The sequence below is a fragment of the Heterodontus francisci genome, chromosome 26, assembly GCF_036365525.1.
Source record: "Heterodontus francisci isolate sHetFra1 chromosome 26, sHetFra1.hap1, whole genome shotgun sequence".
NCBI lineage: Eukaryota > Metazoa > Chordata > Chondrichthyes > Heterodontiformes > Heterodontidae > Heterodontus > Heterodontus francisci.
The window spans coordinates 24,748,535-24,770,317 of NC_090396.1; the positions used below are offsets into that span (position 1 = coordinate 24,748,535).

Consider the following 21,783-nt stretch of genomic DNA (forward strand, 5'->3'; position numbering starts at 1 on the left):
TTCTGCGACTTTAGGCAGCTGCCAGGACTAAAGGTGGTGCTGCTCAAATAATCACACAGAGGCAACCTGGCAGCACACACATGGCTAGAGTGAGAGAGCGAGCAAGCAGGCCAGGGCCAGGGCCGGGGCCGTGGCCGGGGTTGGGGGGGGAAGTGGAATGGGCCGGGGAGGAGGGAGAGCGGAGCGGGCCGGGGAGGGGGCAAGCAAACGGGCCAGGGACGAGCGGCGTGGCCAGAGAGAGCAGCGAGAAGGGGGGGGGTGTTAGTGGAGCGGCCTGAGAGAGGCGGGGGAGGGAGGAGGAGTGCGTTTTTCTGCACATGCGCCATAAACTTGCAACAGCAAAAGACGTACCAGCCGGTCCCCGCATCCGGCGACACCAAGGTCTTCGGCCGCTCGCTCCTCGCGGCTCTCTATGGCCTCTCGCTTCCGGCCCCTGCCATCCAGCTGTTCCCTCCAGCTGCAGATCCCCCATCCAGCCGCTCTCTCCCCTACTTCTCAACTGTACTTCAGGCATTGCAGCTGTCTGCTCCCTGCCTTTTGCATCCCCCTCTTCAGGAACTTCTGAATTTAACTCCCTCCCACTACACCCCCACCCCCCCTCTCCCCCCACCCCCTCTCTACATCCCACCCCTCTACCTCCCCCCTCTCCGCACAATCCCCCCCGCCCTCTCTCCCCCCAAACTACTACCCCACTCTCCCCCACCCCCCTCCCCCCACCTCCCCCTCTCCCCCTCCCCCTCTCCCCCTCCCCCTCTCCCCACATCTCCCTACCCCCTCTCCCCCCCCCACACCCCTCTACCCTCCCAGCTCCCCTCTACCCGCCCCCCCCAAGGACCACACCACAGTTGAATATCTGAAGTGCAGTTGCAAAGTCGGGAAAATATCATCAAAAACCTCAACAATTCCGGGTTTAATTATTGAGAAATGTTATTATGTACATGAAGCATCCGAGGCACTGCTGTGCATGGATACCTGAGTGTTGTGTCACCAGCATTCCCGTGAGACAGGCAGGCCAAGTCTCTGCTATGCAGAACTAAAGAGATTGTTCCTGGAGAGCCTTGTGGTGAATGAACACTTGGCTCTCTATTCCACTACTGTATTGTCCATGTGAAGAAGGCAAAGTCACAAGAGTCTGAGCTCAGTCTATTCTTGGTGAATGTTCCCCAAGCGCATCCCAATGTGCATTCCCAATTCATCCATAAATGCAAGGTTCCTTTCCGTATCATGACAAGCTCCGTAGCATGATCCAGTTGCCTTCATTGCTTGAATGCTGACCTTAAGTCTCCAGGATTGTTTTCTCGACGGCATGTTTTACATGAAAAGAAATAAGGAAAGAACATCAGTGTCAGAGCTTCCCCCCTCCAATGAAATTACTGTTGAGCATGCTTTATGTTCTGCAGTAAAGGCATGTACTGATAACACCGCCAATGAATCACTTAGTACCCACCTCAGCTGTAGGAGTCAGGATGATGTTACTGCCCCTATCTTGCGATGGTTCAATGCTGCTCTCAGGGAAAACATGAATGATGTGAGGGTGCTGGAAAAAGAAGCACATTTCTTTTGGACTATGAACATAAAGCAGGCCATTTAGCCCAGCTGTTCCCTGTTAGTGGTTATGCTACTCCTGCGCCGTCCCATACGCTCCCATTTAATCCTGCCTACTACTATCAGCATCACCTTCCATTTCTTTCACTCTTACCTACCTTTGCCTTAAAGCAACATTGGGGATGGAGAACGGTGTGGCTGCACTCTCACCTCATCAGTTGTGTACACAGCAAGAGCATTCATATTCGTGCTACCACTGGACACGGCATGCTTGTTTCTTTTAGTGCTCAGTCTCTTCTTGCTGAATGTTCCCCAAGTGCTTGACCGCTTTGGAAGCCCTCTCTGCTCGACAGGCAGCAGCTGGCAATTGCGGAGTCTCACAAGGCTCTGCATGGTTGTTTCAAGGGCGGGTGGGGAAACAGGTGGCTGTGTGTCCATGTGCACGGCTCTGATGGGTGCAGGAACAGAGCAACTTACAACAGGGACTGGAGCACATGTACTGCCGGCACACAGCCCCAGACAACAGAAAGGATTTTAGTGCAGTGCAGTGGACTGGAGCACATGGAGTGCCCAGACAATGGAAATGTTTTCAGAGCAACTTACCTTGGAACAATCTCCTCTTTCTAATAAAAATGAAGCAGACGGAAATCTCCAAAACGACTAAATAATTGCGATAAAATGTGAGAAAATGCCAGACGAAACCTCTCCTCCTTCCAGTTTCAGAAACTCGCACCGAAGCTTGACGCATGCGTGAATATCCGAAGGTTGATGCATGCGTGAATACCTGTTGGCGTTGCATAAAGCGCATGCGCAGAGGCCGACCAGGCGCGTTGCCCAAAGATGCACACGTCACGCGATGACGTCATCGGCACATGTGCTAATCAGTCCTGCGAAGCCGAAACGCAGCGCATGAGCAGAGAGCAGGAGACCGTCTGTGCATGTGCGCACTGCGGCGCAGCCTGATGACGTCAGTGGCGGCCAGCGTTGTCAGGAATCACTTTGTAAAATTAAAAGCCCATGGGATCCAGGGGAATGTAGCAAGCTAGATACAAAATTGACTCAGTGGCAGGAAAACAAAAGGTAATTGTTTACGGGTGTTTTTGTAACTGGAGGGCTGTTTCCAGTAGGGTTCCACAGGGCTCAGTACTAGATCCCCTGCTTTTTGGTGAATATTTTAACGATTTGGACATAAATATAGGGTGAATGATCAAGACGTTTGCAGACAACACAAAAATTGGTCGCGTGGTTGATAGCGAGGATAGCTGTCGACTGCAGGGAGATATCAATAGACTGGTCAGGTGGGCAAAAAAATGGCAAATTGAATTTAATTCAGAGAAGCGTGAGGTGATGCATTTGGGGAGGTCAAACAAGACAAAGGAATTCAGAATAAATGGGAGGATACTGACAGGTGTAGAGGAAGTGAGGGACCTTGGAGTGAATGTCCACAGATTCCTGAATGTAGCAGAACAGGTCGATAAGTAGGTTAAGAAGGCATATGGAATCCTTTCCTTTCTTAGCCGAGGTATAGAATAGATCAACAATGATTGTATTGAATGGCCAAGCAAGCTTCAGAGATCACTTGGCCTGCTCCTGCTCTTATTTCCTATGTTTCCATGTTCTTCTCCTTGTGTTTAAATTCCTATATGGCCTCACCCCTCCCTGCCTCTGTTACCTTCTCCAGTCTCCATGAACTCTGTGTTCCTCCAACCCTTACCCCATACACTCTATCCCTCCCTTCACTCACCATTGGCAGCCATGTCTTCAGCTGCTTTGGTCTATACTCTGGAATTCCCTCCCTAAACCTCTCCACCTCTTCACCCACCTCGCCTCCTTTAACACTGACCTCTTTGACCAAGCTTTTAGTCATCCCTCCAAATAGCTCCTTCTTTGGGTCAACCTTGATTTTTGTCTGATTACCCAACTGTGAAGCAACTTGGGGCCTTTATCTATGTTAAAGAAGCTTGTAGAAATGCAAGTTGTTTTCTTTGTCAAGGCCTTGGCTCTCGCTGGGGCTCAATAGTTCAGCCAATTGCCTGTTTATTATATGCGAGTCTCGACATTGACTGTTGGTTGGGTTTTGTACAATAGGAGGGTCTGTCATCGGAAATTTCCCAGCAGCGGAGTGGCCGCCCACAATGTTTGGAGGCCACCAGCTCATTGGAGGCAGCCTCCCTGCGGCAGGCCAGGGGAGTATGGGACCAGGGGCACCATCGAAGCCGAAGGCTCCATGCCCCAATGTTGTGGCCGCAGGCAGGAAAGACCACAATCACGGCTGCACCCAATCCTGTGAAGGGGTTTCTCCTACTGGCTTCGGGAGTCTTCAGTGCAGCCCCTCTGTGTTGGACATTGAGGAAGCCTCCATGTTGAGGCACCCTCATGGTCCCCACCCTGCCTCCGCAGCACACACCTCTCTCTGGTGGGGCTGCCAAGGCTCAAAAGCTGCTGGCCCTCTGATTGGACTGGATGTGCGTCTCCAACATTAATGAGTATGTCGATGGAAGCCAATCTTCACTCTCTTGCACAGGGACTCCAGTCTCCCCATCTGAAATTACTGGTTGCCTGCCAGTTCCAAGGCCTATTCCTCGGCAGTGGTGAGAGGATGCAGATCAGGAACTCCCCCATCTCCCTCCTGTTGTGGGCCCTCTTGTCTTACAAATGGAAGGATGGGGATAGTAGACATTGGCAGAGAGCTCAACATGACAATTCTGCTAGTGTCAGCCCCTTGTTCCCCAACTTGAGGGTCTTGGGGGATCTGATATCTCTCATGCTGATACAAGCTGTCACGTGAGTTAATAGGGGTGAGATATGAAGGAAGGTGGCCTGCGGCTGAGATGCAGCCATGCATCTGTCAGGCTGAGGTGATGCCTTAGCCCCTCTGCCATTGCTGTGGTAATGCCACCCTCCCAATGTTATGCACCCTCCTGCATTGTCACATGCACTCCCCAAAAAGGAGAGAGTTATGAAGCACTCACTTTGGCCGAACGCAGGAGGTCATTGATCCTCTTTCAACACTGGACCCAGTTCTAGCAGGTGACCACACAGCTGCTGACCTCCTCAGCAATCGCCATCCAGGCTTGCTTGGTCAGGTGGGAGGACCTCTTCTTGCCATCGCCGGAGAAGAGGACCTCCCATCTTGCCCTTGCAACCTAGAGCAGAATCTACAGGGAGGCCTCACTGAACATTGGGGCCACCGTGTGCCTTGCCTCGGGCATCCTATTCTGTCCTCCTCGGAGGGTTGGGGGCATGTCCTTGAATCAGTTCAGCAACATTTCCACCAGTCAAATGAAAGCTGCCAGTGGTTCTAAGGCAGGAGTGAATGCAGGGCTGGCAGGCCTTTAAATATAGCGCCAGCACCTGCTCCATGGTCATCTGATGCCGTAATCGCCTCCCATCCCTGCCATGTGATTGGGAGGGACCCACGCCTCCGCTATGCAAAATGGCCACCCGCCATGTGATCGCGGTTGGTCAGCCGCCCACGTGATGGACAGGAATGGTGCCCATTCTGGGCCCGCCACCAGGCCTGTGCTTGTGCATAGCCAAGTCTGTATATGTTTGTAGCAGTGTTTCTTCCAACATGCTTTCTTCTAACGAGCACTGGGGGTGTTGGCGGCACTGTGGGCTGGGATCAAACAAATTCCTGAGCAAAATTTCATAGCAAGGGTGTGGAGGCGGGTTGGGGGCTGAGGGGGTGGAGGTGGTGGAATAGCCAGTCCAGGATTGAGGGGAAAGGTACTGGAGATGAGAGGTTAAGTAACCAACAAAGAGGGGAGCAAGAGTGAAAGTTTTCACAAAATAAATATTAAAAATGAAATTTCATCCAGCGCCGCACTTACATTATCACCCCCCCAAACCTCCACCCCCCCCAGAGTTTTATGCTCCACTAAAGGTTATGTGAAACACCACATTAAGATTTCTCCGTCCTTTAGAATGACAGAGACTCCCCACAGTATGCACATGATCAATACTTAATATTGGTACCTGCCATCTTCGTTTAAATGATATAAATGGCTATGCGAATTGCAAAAATTGATAATGAACTGGGCCTTATTTTTCTTCGCTTAACTGACACACAGTAGCATTTGTCAAACTTTTGCGTGTAATTAAATCAATATGCTAGTTACTGGCATCTAATGACTGTAGCACAGCTAAGGGCTTTAGCCATTTGTCAGGGTGCAATAAACGTGATTCCAATAACCATTGTGGCAGTAAAAGATGACTTCCCACACACAGAGCTTTTTTTTCACTTGAGCCTTCAATCTGTAATTGATAGCAATCAGTCTCGACATGTCTCAATTTCACACCCAGTATTGATGCTTCAATATTAACCTGCCTTTGCAGTGAATATATGAAGTAATTTCCTCTTGGGCTTGTTAATATGTCACCCAGAGGACACTGTCAGAAGTCAGAAGCAGACAGCTACTGCTTTGCCCTGAGAGTAAGTCTGGCATGGCCCAGCCACTTGAAAACTTCACAGGTCAGTCTGCAGCAGCTGTTCAGACCAAGTGGTGCTGACTAGTTCAGTGAGTAACTTCACACTACTTATCTGCAAATGATTTTGCTGCTGGACTAGGGTTGCTAACTCTGGTTGGACCTACGCCTGGAGGTTTCATCACATGACCTCCTGCCTCCAACTGCCCTGCCCCCATTGGTCACCTGACATGTCCATCCTCACAGCGCCATTCTGCTTGGAAAGCAAGCAGACTCTATGTTGCCCAATTGGATGATTCTTGACTGTCAGCCAAATATCCTTTTTACCCCATTTCCAAATTGCTTTTTATGCCCCGATGAATTTTCTCAGCTGTGCCTGGGAGAATAATCTTTCATTCCTGGAGACATCTGGATAATCCGGGAATAATGACTACCCGAAGCTGGACTGGATGAAGTATTTCCAAAGCTCACAGCATCCTCTGTAACTCAATGTTGTCGACAAGCATCTCAGATTCCAGTATCTATTTGCTCATGTATTTAATATAGCTGCTGCCACACAAAATCATTAATTAAAGCAGAATAGCCACTTAAAGAAAGAGGGTAATGCAAACACAATACAACGCTTACAGCACCAGTGTGGACCAATACCAATACAACAATATGGGCAGTTTTTTGTGTTGTGTGTGGCAGCAAGTGAAATTTAGCATCAGTGCCAATCATAAAAAAAAAGCTTGTACTGACAAATAAAAAGTAAAACAATAGTTAAAGAAATGGGGCCGATTAGGGACAATGAAGTAAACCTTCTTGTAGAGGCAGAGGGCTTGAATGAGATACTGAATGTATACTTTGCATTTGTCTTCACAAAAGAAGAGGACAAAGTTAAGATCACAGTAGAGAAGGAGGGAGTAACGATTTTGGACAGGATAAAAATAGATCGAAAAGTGATGCTAAATAGGTTGCCATCATTCAAATTTAATAAATCTCCCAGTTCAGATGGGGTGTATCCTAGGTTGTTCAGGGAAGCAAGGGTGGACATAGCAGAAGCTCTGGCCACAATCTTTCAGTCCTTAAGCAAAATACTGAAAATGCTGGAAATCTTTCAATCCTCCTTGGATATGGGAGTATTGTCAGAGGACTGGAAGATTGCAAATGTTGCATCCTTATTCAGAAAAGGGGAGCCCGATGAACCTGGTAAAGATAGGCCAGACAGTCTAATGTGAGAGGTGGGAAAACTACAAGAGACCATTGTCAAGGAAAGAATTAATTCTCACTTGGACGAGTATGAGTTTATAAGGGACAGTCAACATTGGTGTGTTAAAGGCAAATCATGCTTGACTAACCTGATTGAGTTCTTTGATGAAATATCAGAGAGGGTTGATAAAGGCAGTACAGCAGATGGTGTATCTGTACCATCAGTATAGGATAGTCACTAAGAAATCAAATAGGTGTATTCAGAAGGAACCTCTTTACCTAGAGAGTGGTGAGAATGTAGAACTCGCCACCACAGGGAGTAATTGAGGCAAATAGTATAGATGTACTTAAGGGGAAACTAGATAAGCATTTGAGAGAGTTGAGTGAGGATTAGAATTAGGGTTAGGCTATGCTGATGAAGTTAGATGAGGAAGAATGGACGGAGGCTTGAGTGGGGCATGCTGGGCCAATGGCCCATTTCTGTGTTGTATATGTTATGTAATTTTATGTAATTCTACATGGACTTTCCAAAGGCATTTGATAAAGCATCACATAAAAGACTTATTCAGAAAAGAGAAGCACATGGGAGTCAAGGGACGTTGGTAACTTGGGCCAGAATTTTATAACACCCCCCAACCTTCCCAGGAGATGGCTGGCAGGCAGGGGAAGGGGGTGTAAAATTAGCTGGGATGGTGGTTGGGCGCCATGCCTGCCGCCTACCCTCCTCCACTGGTATTTTACCAGTGTTGGGGTGTATCCACGGCATGACTGACGGCGGGGGTGGTGGTTCCCTCCTGCTTGTACACCCTGTGCTCCATGGAGAGCCCCCCTACATACATAAATGATCTGGACTTGGGTATAGGGAGGACAATTTCAAAGTTTGTGGATGATCCAAAACTTGGCAAAGTAGTAAATAGTGAGGGGTATGGTAGCAGACCTCTGAAGGACATAGACGAACTGGTGAATGGGTAAACACATGCACATACAATTTAATGTGGAAAAGTGTGAAGTGATGCATTTTGTGAGGAACAACATGGTCCGGCAGTGTAATCTAAATGGTATTATTTTAAGTGGTGGGGGGGGGGGGGGTGGTGTTCAAGAGCAGAGGGACCTGAAGGAGCATATTCTCCCAAGGGTGGTGGTGTAGTGGTAATGTCACTAGACTAGTAACCTAGAGCCCCTAGCAAATGCTGTGGGGAAATGGGTTCGAATCCCACCATGGCAGATGGTGAAATATGAATTCAATTAATAAATCTGGAATTAAAAGCTAGTCTAGTGCTGACCATGAAACCATTGTCGATTGTTGTAAAAACCCATCTGGTTCACTAATGTCCTTTAGGGAAGAAAATCTGCCATCCTTGACCTGGTCTGGCCTACATGTGACTCCAGACCCTTGATTGGCACTCCATTTACAACCTTCACCATTCACTTCCTCCACCACTGATGCACAGTGGCAGCAGTGTGCACCATCCACAAGATCCACTGCAGCTACTCACAGAGACTCCTTCGACAGCACATTCCAAACCCACGACTTCTACCACTGAGGAGGACAAGAGCAGCAGATGCATGGGAACACCACCACCTGCAAGTTCCCCTCCAAGCCACACACCATCCTGACTTGAAACTATATCGCCGTTCCCTCACTGTCGCTGGGTCAAAATCCTGGAACTCCCTTCCTAACAGCACTGTGGGTGTAGCTACACCCCAAGTACTGCAGTGATTCAAGAAGGCAGCTCACCACCACCTTCTCAAGAGCAATTAGGGATGGGCATAAAATGCTGGCCTAGCCAACAACGCCCACATCCCATCAATGAATAAAAAAAATTCATAAATCTTTGAAGATGGGAGGGCAAGTTGATAAAGTGTTAAGAAAGCATATGGGATACTTGGCTTTGTAGTGAGAGGCATTAAAAACAATGAAGTCATACTAAACCTTCCTAAATTACTGGTTAGGCCTCAGCTGGAATATTGTCTACAATTCTGGGCACCATACTTGTGGAAGGGTGTCAAGGCCTTGGAGAGGGTACAGAGGAAGTTCACCAGGGATGAGGGAGTTCAATTATATGGAGAGAATGGAGAAGCTGGGATTGTTCTCCTTAGAGCACAGAAGGTCAGGGATGACCTCATAGAAGTATTCAAGACAATGAGGGATTTTAATAGAGCAAGTAGAGAGAAACTCTTTCTTCTGACAAGTGGGAACTGGAGGTAATAGATTTAAAATAACTGGCAAAAGAAATAGGGAGGAAATGAGAAGAAATATTTTCATACATAGAGGGTTGTTAAGGTCTGGAACTCACTACCTGAAAGGATAGTGGGAGTTAGAATCCATAGGAAATTTCAGAAGACAATTGGACATGTACTTGAAGAGGACGGATTTAGAGGGAAAAAACTAGGGCATGGGATTAAATTGGACAGCTCTTTCAAAGAGCTGGCACAGAGATGATAGGCCAAATGGCCTCCTGCCATGCTGAAAGCTTCTGTGATTCTATGATTCAAACAGTTCCCATCCAAGTCACACACCATTCTGATTTAGACATATATTGCCATTCCTTCAACGCTCGGTCAAAATACTGGAACTCCTGACCTAACAGCTCTGTGGGAGCACCTTCACCTCATGGACCACAGAAGCTCAAGAAGAAGACCCACCATCACCTTCTGAAGGGAAACCAGGGATGGGCAATAAATTGCTCGTGATGCCCGTATGCTCAGAATGAATAAAAAGAAGTCTGATGTTCAACGGTGGTGGGAGCATTCTGGGGCCACAATATGGCAAAAGTAAAATCTGATTATTTCTCATCTTATTTTTATGGTGTATTTGGCTTGAATCACCATTCTATTTTTACTTCAATAGATGTCGCTGCTGTGGTCTTCAATAGGCAGTCAACTTTTTGAGGAGGGTGTCTGAACATTTTCTGAAGTTCCTGGGTTTGAAGTTACCCTGTGCCAGATTGGTATACAGACATTTACAGGTTGATAATGTGATCCATAGTACCTCATGCACTATTGCACGTCTAGGTGTGGGTGCCTATGTGGGTGCCTTTGCTGACGATGCTGCATTAACATCCCACACAGAAGATTTAGATTTTTTAGAGATACAGCACTGAAACAGGCCCTTCGGCCCACCGAGTCTATGCCGACCATGAACCACCCATTTATACTAATCCTACATTCCTACCACATCCTCACCTGTCCCTATATTCCCCTACCACCTACCTATACTAGGGGCAATTTATAATGGCCAATTTACCTATCAACCTGCAAGTCTTTTGGCTGTGGGAGGAAACCGGAGCACCCGGAGGAAACCCACGCAGACACAGGGAGAACTTGCAAACTCCACACAGGCAGTACCCAGAATTGAACCCGGGTCGCTGGAGCTGTGAGGCTGCAGTGCTAACCACTGTGCCACTGTAGTGTCTGCAGAGACTCATTGACAGGATTGCGGCTGCCTGCAACGAATTTGGCCTAACCGTCGGCCTCAAGAAAATGAACATCATGGGACAGGACGTCAGAAATGCTCCATCCATCAATATCAGCGACCATGCGCTGGAAGCGGTTCAAGAGTTCAACTACCTAGGCTCAACTATCACCAGTAACCTGTCTCTTGATGCAGAAATCAACAAGCGCATGGGAAAGGCGTCCACTGCTATGTCCAGACTGGCCAAGAGAGTGTGGGAAAATGGCGCACTGACACGGAAAACAAAAGTCCGAGTGTATCAAGCTTGTGCCCTCAGTACCTTGCTCTATGGCAGCGCGGCCTGGACAACGTATATCAGCCAAGAGCGTCATCTCAATTCATTCCATCTTCACTGCCTCCGGAGAATCCTTGGCATCAGGTGGCAGGACCGTATCTCCAACGCAGAAGTCCTCGAGGTGGCCAACATCCCTAGCATATACACCCTACTGAGATAGCGGCGCTTGAGATGGTTTGGCCATGTGAGCCGCATGGAAGATGGCAGGATCCCCAAGGACACATTGTACAGCGAGCTCGTCACTGGTATCAGACCCACCGGCCGTCCTTGTCTCCGCTTTAAAGACGTCTGCAAACCCAACATGAAATCCTGTGACATTGACCACATGTCATGGGAGTCAGTTGCCAGTGATAGCCAGAGCTGGCGGACAGCCATAAAGGTGAGGCTAAAGAGTGGCGAGCCGAAGAGACTTAGCAGTTAGCAGGAAAAAAGACAGAAACGCAAGGAGAGAGCCAACTGTGTAACAGACCCGACAACCAATTTTATCTGCAGCTCCTGTGGAAGAGTCTGTCACTCTAGAATTGGCCTTTATAGCCACTCCAGGTGCTGCTCCACAAACCACTGACCACCTCCAGGTGCTTACCCATTGTCTCTTGAGACAAGGAGGCCAAAGAAGGAGAAGGTGTGGGTATGTGAAATGTGCCTAACATTTTCAGGTGCCTGAGGCCTACTCAGCAGTTGATGTCCACAGAGCTCCACATAGGATTACCAATCTTCCAGGATTGTCCTGGAGTTCAAGGAATTAAAGATTAATCTCCTGGAACCTGCTGTGAGCCAAACACTGGAGAAAAATCATAAAGGGTTAATAAAAAAAATATACTTTAGTAAATTTTCTTTGAACACTTTTGCTTATTAGTTATAAGAATATTGGTGATGAGGGCAGGGAAAGAAAGGCTGTTTGGCCAGGCGGGGCTATTTAAGGCAGGAGATCATGCGATGAAATCTCCAGGAATATGTTCACCGGAGTTGACAACCCTCTAACCTCATATTTGGTTTGCATGCATCCCGAATCCTGTCAGCACACCGAGCCTGTGTGCAAGGATCATTGAGGTTAGCTATTCCCCATGCAAACCAAGGGTTATCCCCAAGATGTGTTCAAACACCTGGCCAGTGCTCCAAGCCTGTTCGTAATGGTGCTTCAAGAGAGGTCTGCCAAAGAAAGCCCAAAGGTTTGCATCTCCTCCATGCAAGAACCTCCTTTGTTAAATGACCTTATACACTATGACCTCTAGTTCCTGGTCTATAAATTGGGATTTGCTTCCAATATGGATTTAAAAAGAACAGCACATCCTTAAGGATAGCTGCTGGCACCCAATGATTGCCCGTGGGACCTTATCATTCTGCTGATGCATCATCGGCTACATGATGGGAGCCTCAAACTGTTCTGTCATTCAATTTGATGATGGCTGATCTGTATCTTAACTCCATCTACTTGGTTCCATAACCTGTAATACCTTGCCCGACAAAGATCTGATGTTAGCCTCTGTGTAGTATTTTATAGCACAGAAACAGGCCATTTAGCCCAACAGGTCTATGTTCATGTGCATGCTTAACATGCAGCCTCCTTCCACCTTACTTCATTTAATTCAGCAACATAGCCCTCTATTCCTTTCTCCTTCATGTACTTATCTAGCTTCCCCTTAAAGGCATCTATGCTATTCGCCTCAACCACTCCATATGGCCGTTAGTTCCAGATTCTCATCATTCTCGCCCCATAGAAGCAGCCAGGGCCCAGCTCACAGCAGTCCTGGAGTCACATCATTGACACCTTAATGCATTTGTATGCAGCTCCCTCGACTGGCCTTTGGGGCGACAATGATCAATTTAAAATAAAAGGACCACAATTTGTTAAAATAACAGTCCAAGCAATTGTGTACAAATAAGTGAGGCGTTTGTAAACTAATCTTCACACCATGCAATTTTAAAGTTTTTGTTCTTAAAGAAAGACCCATGTTATCTCCTGATATCTCTGTCTAATCATCTGAATGCATTAATAATAGATTATTTATTCAGATGATCAATAAAAGAGATTATTAATTATAGAGGTGATGAATTATCCAGGCAAATTATAATGATTACCAGTTATTAATCATGCAGTTTATGAAGTTTTTCAGTGAAATTTTATCCACAGCAAAACAAACGCCAGTGATCAAGCTCACTTACTGCCTTCACTCTATGCCAACTAATACCGAGGTTCTGACTTGCCAGAGGTGACAGTGCTATTATACTCTAATATTTCATCTGCTGAGCCCGATGCCTGCCATGGAGGTGGGCAGCTGGTGGGATTGTAGGTTGGGGGCTAGTGGGGGCATGGTTACCTAGTCTATTGCCTAGCTGAAAACAATACCAGCAGGTAGGCACTGCCAGGGTTCATTTTCTTTTTGCTCCATTTTGCCCCTACCACTGCTATATTTGAACATAGGAAGAGGAGGAGGCCATTCAGTCTCTCAAGCCTGTTCTGCCATTCAGTTAGATCATGGCTGATCTTTATTTGCCCACATTGGTGCCACATCCCTTAACGTCATTGCCTAACAAAAATCTAGCAATCTCAGTTTTGAAGTTTTCTGTTGACCCTCCAGCTTCAGAGTTTTTTTGCGGGCGAGGGTTCCAGATTTTTTGTTTGAAGAAGTGTTTCCTAACTTCATCCCTGAACAGCCTAATTCTAATTTTAAGGTTATGCTACCTTGTTCTAGACTCCCCCACCACACAAAATAGCTTCTCCCTAGCTACCCCATCAAATTCTTTAATTATCTTAAAACTCAGTTCATTCAACTCTTAAAATTCACCTATTCTCAAGGGAATACAATACTTGTCTATGTAACCTGTCCTGATAATTGGACCTTTTTAGCTCTGGCGTCATTGTGGTGAACTTGCATTGCATCCCCTCCAAGACCAATACATCCTTCCTGAGGTGCATTACCCAGAACTGAATGCATTATTCCAAGATAAGTTCTGACCAGATCTTTATACAACGGTAACAGCAAAGCCTTTATTCAGCACTTTCAACACTCTTTGGACACAACACCTGATTGGAGCAGGACTCAAATCTCTGTCTCTACATATTCTATGGCACTGAGGGATTCTTAGCATCATCAACATTTGGATCCTTTTCAGAAAGTCGGCCAACAAGGATTTATTTACTAAAACAGCTGACAAGTAAAGGGATCACTGATGATTTCTTTTACCAAAATCACTCCCAACAGAAAAATAACTCACAGATTTTAGAAGGTGTTGTATTTTCTTTCAGTTTAATTCATGTAAAATTAAAATGACATGGGACAGAGGGGCTCCAACCTTTACCCACATTCTAAATCTAACCAAAATGCAAAATGCTACCCTGTCCTTAACTCTTAACCGAACTGTAACTGTTACGACCAGGTGAGAAAGGGGTCAAGGGGTCCCTTTTATCCTTTACCTGGTCTTGTTGTAACAGGGTTTAATTTTTAACACACTGTGTTTTGAGTGCCCCCTTCGTGAATCCTTGTTCACCACTTTCCAATGATAAGGTAAAGAAATGAGCAGAAACAGAATTTCTTAGGTTTAATGAAAAAAAGTGAAATTCATTAAAAACTTAGACTTAAACTCTAATTTGGATCATTCCTATGGATACACGCTGTGCCCCACGCTAGCATGCATACATGATACACACATGCAAATAGAGACAGAAAAGAGTAGAAGAAAAATAAAGTGGAGAGGTTTGAGGCAATATCAGACCAGTTTCTTGTTACTATGCTTCAACCTCACTGTAATCTTTTTGTATGGAGTCTTGCTTTTCATTGGGGCCCAGTATTCTTCTTAAACCATGTTCGCTGTAGGAGACTTTTCTATCTTGGGGTTTCTGTGTCTTCAATGGGTCTTCAGTTCCGTGAGAAAGAGATAGGAGCAGACAGGACAGAGATCTTTTCAGTCCAGGAGCAAACAGCTTTCTGAGTTCAAAATCTCTGTGGCGAGTTCAAATTCAAAAAACTTCAACAGTCAGTTAGTCATGTGACTAAACTGATCTGACCACATCTGTTTGTATATTCGGCCATCTTAGCAGTTAACCTGGAATGCTCGCCTCTCCACCTTCAACATCTGGTAATCAAAAGTCCATTGTGGATTAAATTGGAGCAGGGAGTGGCCCCTTTGTCCATTCCAAGTACTATCTGTTACTATGCAAATGTATTTCCAGTCAGGAGCTTGGAAACCCCTTGTTATAGGCCTTCTTTTCTTCCCAGCAGCAATTTAAAATTTAAATGTTCATGTGGTGAAATAATGTGAGCCGCATTCTTGGCAGGTGGGGGCCTGCATGACACCTCCACACCCAGGGGAATGAAAAGCGATTTGAAAAAAATGGCACATTTCAGTACAAGGTTTGAGAGAAATATAAGATACAGAAAGAAAAACCATGCATTTCTCTAATTCATTTCCATTCATTCATCAATCTTAAAGCTTATTAAAATGGTCTTTTGTGGGTGCCAGTGCTGCTTTAATTTCCCCTTTTTTTCAGGAGAGTTTGTAGTGGGCGGGTCTATCCTGAACTCTCTGAGTCATGTAAAGACTTTTGACTTCAAGGGATGGGTGGTTCCTTTTCCTCTGACTGTGGGGGAGGATTCTTTGTTAATCTCCCCATTGTTCTCTGGGACACTTCTACCTGCAGGTATTTGTGCAGACCTGACTGCACTCTCCTGTGACACTTTGACTAGGTGAGGCATCACCCTCATGGTTTCTGCACCCCCTAGAGATCTCTCTTTGTCTCTGCTGGTTCCTGTAAATGCTGTTAGCAAATCTGGTGGGGTGCCCCTAGAGTCTGCATTTACATAGGAGGTGCGGATCTAACTTTTCACATTTTTCGGGGTTGGCTGTTCAGACAGTAGGGGCTTTCATCTGGGATTCCTCCTGGACTTTCTATAAGCTGCTTTCTTGATCACTTTTTCCCCTTCGCTTTCTAAACTTTTGCCAGCCATGTGTCTGCCTGTCCCCTTTTGTTCTCGGCAGGGGTCCCTTACAGTTCACCAGCCCTCTGCTGGAGGGTCCTCCTAACACTGGTACATGACTTAGGGGTGCAGGTTTCACTGTAGGTTGGAGTATCCCCTCAACCTGGCACATGTGGCAACTCCTGCAGTACTCCACCACAGCTTGTGGAGCTTTGGCAGTCAAACTGCTGTCTTATGCGGGCTTTGGTCTTTCATATACCGGCATGTACAGTCACTGTAGTCTCATGGGCCCTTTTTAATATTTCTCCCGGTACCTCTGCGGCACCACTAACTGGTGAACTACTGTCCACTCTTTGCCCTCAGGTTTGTGAGGAGAACTCCAGTTCCTCATCAGTACCTCATTCTTTAAATAGTAGCAGTCAGGGACTGCTTCACTTTCAGACTGAGTAATCTGTGCTAGCTCTTGCCACATTGGGTCAGCTCGCTGAGCCTCAGCTAGGGAACATCCATTTAATTCATTCCCTTGGTCTCCTAACTTTCCAAAGAAAGTTTCGGACAGGCAGACCTCATGGTTATTTGCCTGCAGTGCCAATACAGTCTCCTGTGGGGGAGCCGGTTTGATCATGGCCTGATCCACTACACATTCAGGGACACTGCAGGGAAGCGTCTCCTGCCACTGCCCTGTCTCTCTGACCTCCTGCAGTCTTTCTTTCACTACTGGGGGCTACCACCTTCACCCCAACCCGATCATTACCTATGAACAGGTCAACCCCGTCCACAGGCAAACTAGGGACAATCCGGTCACCGGTCCCGAAACTAGGTTACGTTGCCCTCCAATACCATTCACCACCATTCTGATATTCACGCCACTCTCGGGGGGAAAAGTCAGGCCTTTTCCCAGTAAAAGGGATCTAGTGGTCCCTGTGTCCCTGAGAATCACTATGGGCTTGCTTGCCCCACTTGAGGGGTATGGGATTACTTTCCCTTCAGACACAAAACCCCGATAACCTTCAGGAATCCTATTAACTTTTCCTGCACTGGCTGTAGTAAGCTTCCTGGGTTGCACTCTTACTGCAGTTAAAGCCACAGCTTGTTCTGCTGTGCATTGCATCAGGTCCCCATCTTCACTGAGCGTGTGTGCCCTGATTAACCCTACTGGTTTCCCCTTTAGTTTCCAGCTTTTAAATGCCCTGTCTTATTACAATGGAAACACACAGGTCTCCAGGTTTCATGCTTGCTCACAGTATCTTCCTTTTTGGTTGGAGGTGAGCTCCCTGTGTCTCCTGCTTTCCTTTCTCTTCCAGGACTGCCTGGGCGGATATCACCTTCCCACCCTTTGTCCTTTTTGGATTTGTGGGGGTGATTAGGAAAGGTTCTCCCCTGGTAAACCGACTTATTAATTAAAGCAAATTCATCGGCCAGAACGGCTGCTTGCCAGGCTCCCTGAACCCGCTGCTCCTCTACTGGGTCTTTATTGAGAGTGGGAGAGAGTTTTTAAATTTGTCTAACAGGACTACTTCTCTGAGAGTCTCATAGCTGAGTTGTATTCCAAGAGCCATCAGCCACTGGTCAAAAGCCAGCTGTTTACTTCTTTCAAACTCCAGATAATTTTGATTCGCTTGCTTTTTGAGGGTTCTAAACTTTTGACGGTAGGCTTCGGGTACTAATTCATATGCCCCAAGGATAGCATTTTTGGTCAGTTCGTAATTTGATGAACTCTCATCTGGCAACAAGGCATAAACCTCATGGGCTTTTCCGGTAAGTTTGCTTCATACTAAAAGGGACCAGGTCTCAGCTGGCCATTTTAGCTGCCTTGCCAGTTTCTCAAAAGACACAAAAAATTCTTCCACATCTTCCTCATTGAATTTTGGAATTAATTGAATGCGTTTTAGCAATTTTGTACCCAGCCCTGAATTCTGCTCCTCCATATTGGCCATGTTTTCACTGGGGTTATTCTGTGGCCCCCCCAGTTAACTCAAGCCGCTTCAGCTCTCTTTCTTTGCATTCTTTCCAGAACATTCTTTCTCTTTCTCTCTCTCCTGCCTCTCTAATTCTTTCTCCTGTCTTTCATTTTCTTCATGTTCCTTCTTGAAGGCTGTCTCTTTCTCCCTCTCTTGTCTCTCTCTCTCTCTCTTTCCCTGTCTTCTGATTCAAGTTTCCTCTGTTCCAATTGTATCTTTGCTAACAATACCCTGTCGGATTCTGCTTCTAACCCTGCTTCTGCTTCTGCTTCTTCAGATTCAAGGGAAAAATGGTTGGCCACTAGCCTTAGGAGTTCAGATTTCCTAGCCTTGCCATGTACAGTGATCCCACACTGCTCAGCCATTTTTTCAACTCCTTCATAGACAGTGCTTTTAAGTTATCCCAAGTTGCTTCACCCTGTCTTGGAGAGCTGCTAGTTTCAGTTGCAGACATGTTAATGTTCAATCACACACAACCACAAGAAAACCTAGATTAATCTTGCTCTTTTTTGATTTGGAGGAATTTGGCTTCCCACTTCCAATTTCTCTCATTTGTCTGTGGGTAAAATTCTGGATGCTAGCACCCAAATTTCTGTTACGACCAGGTGAGCAAAGTATCTAAGCGTCCCTTTTTTTCTTCACCTGGTCTTATTGTAACAGGGTTTAATTTTTAAACACACTGTGTTTTGAGCCCTCCCTTGGTGAATCCTTGTTCACCACTTTCCAATGATAAGGTAAAGAAATGAGCACAAACAGGCTTTCTTAGGTTTAATGAAGAAAAGTGAAATTTAGTAAAAACTCAGATTTAAACTCTAATTCGGATAATGCCTATGGATACACGCTGTGCCCCATGATAGCATGCATACATGATACACACATGCAAATAGAGACAGAAAGGCATGGAAGAAAAATAAAATGGAGAGGCTTGAGGCAATATCAGAAGAGTTTCTTGTTACCGTACTTCAAGCTCACTGTAGTCTTTTTGTCGGTAGTTCTTGCTCGTAGGTAATTCTTGCTTTTCATTGGGGCCCAGTATTTTTCTTAAACCTTGTTGACTGTAGGAGACCATTCTCTCTTAGGTTTCCTGTGTCTTCAATGGGTCTTCATTTCTGTGAGAAAGAGATGGGAGCAGACAGGAGAGAGATCTTTTAAGTCCAGGAGCAAACAGCTTTCTGAGTTCAAAATCTCTGTGGCAGGTTCAAATTTTTAAAAACGCCAACAGTCAGTTAGTCATGTGACTAAACTGGTCTGACCACATCTGTTTGTATATTCGGCCATCTTAGCAGTTAACCTGGAATGCTCGCCTTTCCACCTTCAACATCTGGTAATCAAAAGTCTATTGTGGATTAAATTGGAGCAGGGAGTGGCCCCTTTGTCCATTCCAAGTACTATCTGTTACTATGCAAATGTCTTTCCAGTCAGGAGCTTGGCAACCCCTTGTAATAGGCTTTCTTTTCTTCCCAGCAGCAATTTTAAGTTTTAATGTTCATGTGGTGAAATAATGTGAGCCTCATTCTTGGTAACTTGGGGCCAGCATGCCAGTAACCCTAATCCTAACAATCAGAATAACCCTCACCCTAACTAAAAACATAACCATAACCCTCATCATATCCTTCACCCTAAAACTAACCCGATTCCTAAACCTAAATGTTACAATAATGCTTATTCTAACCATAACCCTAACTCTTGCCATTAGTTTTACCTTAAACCTAACCATAATCATAATCCTAACTGATGTGGGAATGAAAAGGTTAACTTAATAAGCTTAGCATTGCCAAAATACTGAAGAACACATCTATGACTAAATATCAGGCAGAAAGCTTGAGGCAGCTACAATTAGAACGATTATTAAGATAATGAAGTTACCTTGTTAGGAGAAATAGGTCAGAAGTCGATTAGGCAGGATGCAGATATGCGCTAGAACGGAGCCTGGAACACCTTGTGGTTGGAACACATCCAATTGGACACGACTACCGACGTTGTTTGTTTCAAAATAAATCATATGGTGTGACCACAAGCAATGTAAAATAGGAAGTATAAAACTCTGCAGCAACTGTGTAACTTTGAGTCAACCTCTAGAAGGTGGACTCCCAAACATGTTTGCAATAAACTTGTGTTGATTTTTCACCCTACAGTTGTCTCTGTGTCAAGTAATTCAATTACTGTACAACAATTGGTATAGTCGGTAGGATCTCCATAAATGGTGGTTGACTGGAGCGACTGGAGAGATGCCAACGGGTGAGTATATTTATTTACCACCCATAGATAGGGTCATCAATCCGTGCACCGTGTCACTGGCCGTGCAGATTGAAACAAAAGAGAGAGAGACTAGTACGGTATGAAAAATCAATGAGGCGCCAGTTAGCTTTCGAACTACCTAAGTAATACTCTAGACAAGGTAAAATAGAGAAGGAAGACCATTGATAGTTGAAACTTGACACAGGTCAGATATTTAGGGACCCAGGAGGACCAAGTACTGGTAATAGTAGTGACTTGACACAGGTCAGGGAAGGGGCAGTAATGTCAAAGGACAATGGAGATGAGTGGGGACCTGAGGGGTCGATCACTAGGTTTGTCGAGGACAAACGTAAGAAACTAGTAGACAAAATTAAGGAAAAGGGGTGGTGTCCAATGGGCCCACCTAGTCGCAAAAGGTTTGGTGGCAGAACCAGAAAAACAAAAAGTACAAAGAAGACAAAGGAGTAGTCATTTTGTGCACAGTTGATGAATGACGACGCAGAGAGGGTGATGTAAGAGAAAGATATATTAGTATTAATAAGACGACAAAACATGGCAGCGGCCACTAAGACGCCAGAGAATGGACGTGATGATGACTGGCCAGACGACTGGAACGACAACCCACCCCCTTATGAGACCAATAGACAAGTAAAGAAATCCCCGGGACCGTCAGCGCCTCTGTTTTATCCATCATTGCCAGCGGCTCCAATTCACAATGAATATACTTATACTGATGAAGGGGTAATTAAAGAACCGATAAAACGTAATTAAAAGGGGCAGAGATACAGCAATGAAATGGAGGGGGCTTTATTACAGGAAGGGATCTCGGGCTCCAAGTCAGAAATAAGGCAGGTTTACAGACCCTTTACACCAGGGGAAAAACAGATGATCTTGAAAGATTTAGGGGTCCTAAAATTAAACCAAAATAACTTAGAATTTTGGAAAAATCTAGAAGAAGCAAGCGAGACACACAATATGGAGAAGAAGGATCAGCACGCCCTAGTACAAGCTAAGATGCCAAAGGGGCATGGCAGAAACTCCCAACCGAATACAGCACCGGGAGTTGGATAGACAATGATATACGAGAGTACAAAGAATTTAAGAAAATAAGTTAGAGGTGTTGGGAGAAGGCCAGAGTAACTGGGCTGCAGTTACGGGAATAATGCAGAAGCCGAGAGAACCATGTATTGAATATGTAGAGAGAAAATGATGTGCTGACTGCGATTATTCCCAGGTACAGAACACGGACAGGGAGAACCCTGCCTTCCTCAGAATGATGAAAGAAGGATTGGGTTCAGCACACTAAGCAGTAATCAAATTAGGAATATCCGTTGGGAATAATTATAATGGCATTCTGGAATGGGTGTTAGAGAACCAAACCCAGAAAGACATCTAACCTAAAAAACATTGCGGCATTTACCGCCACCAAACCCAGCAGTTGTTACAATTGCGGCAAAACCAGGCATTTGGTCAAGGATTGCCGAGCCATGAAAAATGAGTTGCCGAGGTGTGACAATGCTAACTGTAGAAAAACTGGGCACATTGAGGCAGAGTGCTGGGCAAAAGGAGGAGGCAAGGAAGGCCAGGGCCGGAAACAGAAGGGTGCTAGTGACTGTCTCACACAGGAGGAAGTGAGAGAGATGATTAAACTAGCTAGTAACCCCGCACCAATACCCGATTTTAGCCAGTCCAGCAACAATCTTTAACACTCTCAAACCCGACACAGGATCTATACCATCCTGGACATAGCCAACG

At 45.9% G+C, this 21,783-nt stretch overlaps 1 long non-coding RNA gene across 1 annotated transcript; it reads right to left on the minus strand.

Moving 5' to 3' along the window:
- Positions 1-910: 910 nt before the first annotated feature.
- LOC137384539 (uncharacterized) lies at positions 911-19,691 on the minus strand. Its single transcript, XR_010977596.1, has 3 exons — positions 19,657-19,691; positions 18,752-18,899; positions 911-1,537 (listed from the first exon to the last, which is right to left on the minus strand). It is a non-coding gene; the product is annotated as an uncharacterized lncRNA (long non-coding RNA).
- Positions 19,692-21,783: the final 2,092 nt, after the last annotated feature.